Here is a 4,412-nt window from a genome sequence, read left to right as displayed (position 1 = left end):
GCCCTTGCAATATCTCCGTTGATTTGGAGAAGAAGCGAGATGAAGACAAGTTTCATCAGTTCCTATTGGGGCTGGATGAAGATGTGTACGGAGCTGTTATGTTCGTGCCTCAATCATCAGCACTGACCCGATTCCTTCGATGAACCAGGTTTACTCCAAGATAAAATCTGTTGAACGGGTCAACACCGTGATTAGAGGAAGAGAACAACAAGGTGCAAAGACTGCTTTTGATGTGAAGAAGCGGATCTGGAAAAGAAGAGAAAAACAAGTTCTGTACGGTGTGCAAAAGGAGTATCCCGAGTGGTGGGGAGAACAAAAGCGACAAGCTGGAAGAGGTGGTGGCAGAGGAGGACGAGGTCGTGGAGGAATGACCATGAGAGCTAATGCAGTGCAGGCTGCAGGAGCATTTGAAACCAGTGCCGAAGCCAAACTGGAGGATCAGAAGCAAGGTACTCGCTGGACTGGTAAGAGCACTAATTTGGAATGGGTATGACGAGACACAAGGAAACTATATATGTACAAGATATTTGGAGTTATGATCAAAAGATATACCAAAAACGTTTATCTTATGTTTGTTTCTATTTTGGAGTTCTTGAACACAAAAACAGAGTAAACAAAAAAAAATAGATGAAGATGGCCTGCGATTTCCTGCAGTTTACAAAAAACAATGTTTGTTTGTAGTTAGTTATAAAACTATTATTCCAGGCAGCCTAAATCTAGCAATATTGGAGAACTGATTCACATCATGTTTTGATATACTCTAAAGAACTCCACTTATTACGGCCCATATATTTTGTGTGAACAAACCAAAATCTTCTTCTACTGTGTGTTTCAATAGATTCGATGTAACATGTTTTAAATAAGTACACCAGTTATTGGAAACAGAAAGTAAAAGCAAACGTTCAATAAAACTCAAGACTTCAACCCCCTATGATTCATTTCACCACTTCTCTAATGCCATCAACTTGGTAGTGGAGAGCACAACGTTGACATTTTTGTAGCCAGGAAGTGATGGAACCACAACGTCTTTAATTTTAAACTTAAGGTAAAGTTCATCCAACAGGACCACCACCTTGTCTAGTTTCTTTGTATTTTTAAGAATAAGTTCCACTAATGAAGTCACATGCTTTGATTTTGCATATACACCACACTTGTTCCAAGAGGCTCCATCTTTTGATCTCCAGCATGTGTTCAGATTAAAGCCTTTTATTTCCAAGTATTTGTCAAGATGCTTCTCCTGTACAATAGAAAAAATATACAAAATCAGTTGTTGGATATATTTCAACTCGATAATAGCTAGAAAAAGAGGTTGATGATGAATAATTGAATATAAAAAAAAGAAGAATAATTGAATATACCAGTAAGGTGTTGAAATTCCTTGCACGTACTGTTAGCTTCTCTAAATCAGGAGAGTTTTGTAACAGTCTTTCCATACGATAGTATACCGAGAGATCTTTATATCAAGAGTTAGTGCTTTGACCTTGAACATCGGAAAAGGAACACCACGAATCTCAACAAGAGATAAAATCTAATAGAACGAACAAAAGGATAGTGAATATTGATTAGTAACAAGCTTATGACATAGACTATTTCAAACTTTTATTAATCAAACCTATATATAATCAACTTCTAATGAACAGTACTAATCCATGATGAAATCAAATGCTTTTAGGCATCAGAGAATGCAAAATATGACCAAAAACATATATATACCTGAATAAAGTTCCTGTTGAAAGGTAAACTTGATTTGGATCGAGTTAAGTATTGGGCTAATCATGTGTTGATCCAAAACTTAATCCACATTCTAGAAAAATCATTCACCTCCTTAGAATAAAAATCTAGATATTCTCATAGAATTATCTAGATAATTATGATAAAAAAAAAATCTTAGATATTATGGTAGAATTCTCTAGATTTAGGATTAAAATATGTAAGATATTTTGTATTTTTGAGGCTATAAATACCTCCACTCCCCTTTCATTTGGGATCACCAAGAAATAAACAAAGCTTGTAACAAGTAATAAAAATCTTCTTCTAAGTTATAAAATCTTTCTTCTTCGCAAAATTTTTCTCTTCAAACACTTAAACACTTTCTCCATTTTTATAAAGTTTTTCATTCCAACAAAGTGGTATCAGAGCTATAAGTTCCTTTGAAGATGGCAAACAATGGAGTTCCCTTCCAAGTTCCATTGCTCACTAAGAGCAACTATGACAATTGGAGTCTTAGGATGATGGCTATCCTAGGAGCACATGATGTGTGGGAGATAGTCGAGAAAGGGTTCAATGAACCGGAGAATGATGGAGGTCTATCTCAAACACAAAAGGATGGTTTGAGAGATTCAAGGAAGAGAGACAAGAAGGCTCTCTGTCTAATCTATCAAGGATTAGATGAAGATACATTTGAGAAGGTTGCTGGTGCAAGGACGTCCAAAGAAGCATGGGAGAAGCTTCAAACATCTTACAAGGGAGCGGAACAAGTTAAGAAGGTACGTCTTCAAACTCTAAGAGGAGAATTTGAAGTGTTACAAATGAAAGAAGGAGAACTCATCTCAGATTACTTCTCAAGAGTCTTGACAGTTACTAATAACCTAAAAAGAAATGGTGAGAAGTTAGATGAGGTAAGAATCATGGAGAAAGTTCTTAGATCATTGGATTCAAAATTCGAGCATATCGTCACCGTGATTGAAGAGACAAAAGACTTGGAGACTATGACAATGAAGCAACTTCTTGGATCACTACAAGCTTATGAAGAAAAGAAGAAGAAGAAAGAAGATATTGTGGAGAAAGTTCTCAAGATGAGAAGTGATCAAAAGGAAGAATCTGGCCGAAATCATCCGAGACGTGGTGGTGGTCATTTTCAAGGACGAGGTCGTGGTGTAAATGGACGAGGCTGGAGACCATATGAAGACAACTTCAACCAAAGAGGAGAGAATTCATCAAGAGGTCGTGGAAGAGGAAACCCAAAATCAAGGTACGATAAATCAAGCATCAAATGCTATAGTTGTGGAAAATTTGGACATTATGCTTCTGAGTGCAAAACTCCAAACAAGACCAAACAGAATGCAAAACTCCAAACAACAATAGAGTTGAAGAGAAGTCCAACTATGTTGAAGAACGGCGTAAGGAAGAAGATATGCTGTTGATGGCTTACAAGAAGGATGAACCAAATGAGGTTCACAAGTGGTACCTTGATAGTGGTGCAAGCAACCACATGTGTGGAAATAAAACCATGTTCGTGGAGATCGATGAATCGGTGAAAACCAATGTGGCTTTGGGAGATGAATCGAAAGAAAGGTAAAGGAAATATTCTCATCCGCTTGAAGAATGGAGATCATCAATTCATTTCCAACGTTTACTACATTCCAAGCATGAAGACCAACATCTTGAGCCTAGGACAACTCTTAGAGAAAGGTTATGACATTCGACTAAAAGATAATAGCCTTTCTTTAAGAGATAATTCAAATAATCTCATCACGAAGGTGCCGATGTCAAGTAATAGAATGTTTGTCCTAAACATTCAAAATGACATTGCACGATGTCTCAAGATGTGCTACAAGGAGGAATCTTGGCTTTGGCATCTTCGATTTGGTCATCTCAACTTCGGAGGCTTAGAGCTACTTTCCAAGAAAGAAATGGTGAAAGGATTACCTTGTATCAATCATCCAAATCAAGTGTGTGAAGGTTGCTTACTTGGAAAGCAATTCAAGATGAGTTTTCCAAAGGAGTCGGAGACAAGAGCAAGAAAGCCACTAGAACTCATACATACAGATGTATGTGGGCCAATCAAACCAAGTTCACTTGGTAAGAGTAACTACTTTCTTCTCTTTATTGATGACTTTTCAAGAAAAATATAGGTTTACTTTTTGAAACAAAAATCAGAAGTGTTTGAAAATTTCAAAAAGTTCAAAGCCCATGTTGAGAAGGAAAGTGGTCTTAAGATCAAGTCCATGAGATCAGATCGAGGAGGAGAATTCATGTCCAAGGAGTTTCTGAAGTATTGTGAAGATAATGGCATTCGAAGACAGTTGACGGTGCCAAGAACCCCTCAACAAAATGGAGTAGCGGAAAGAAAGAATAGGACAATACTTGAAATGGCAAGAAGCATGCTAAAGAGTAAGAAGCTACCAAAGGAGTTGTGGGCAGAAGCAGTTGCTTGTGCGGTTTATATATCAAACCGTTCTCCAACAAATAGTGTTTTAGAAATGACACCACAAGAAGCTTGGAGCAGAAGGAAGCCTGGAGTCTCACACCTAAGAGTCTTTGGAAGCATTGCTCACGCTTATGTTCCAGACGAGAAGCGGAGCAAACTAGATGATAAAAGTGAGAAGTACATCTTCATTGGGTATGACGCTAACTCCAAAGGCTACAAGCTCTACAATCCTGAAACAAAGAAGACAATCATTAGTCGGAAT

General features: G+C 37.5%; 1 pseudogene; it reads right to left on the bottom strand.

Annotated features, from left to right (window-relative positions):
• Positions 1-940: 940 nt before the first annotated feature.
• The window catches only part of LOC106320135, a 10,679-nt pseudogene continuing 7,207 nt past the window's right edge, over positions 941-4,412 (bottom strand).

This window comes from Brassica oleracea, unplaced genomic scaffold (genome assembly GCF_000695525.1).
Source record: "Brassica oleracea var. oleracea cultivar TO1000 unplaced genomic scaffold, BOL UnpScaffold00828, whole genome shotgun sequence".
Classification (NCBI taxonomy): Eukaryota; Viridiplantae; Streptophyta; class Magnoliopsida; order Brassicales; family Brassicaceae; genus Brassica; species Brassica oleracea.
Note: the sequence above shows the minus strand (reverse complement) of the source record. Positions and strands in the feature narration are given on the sequence as shown.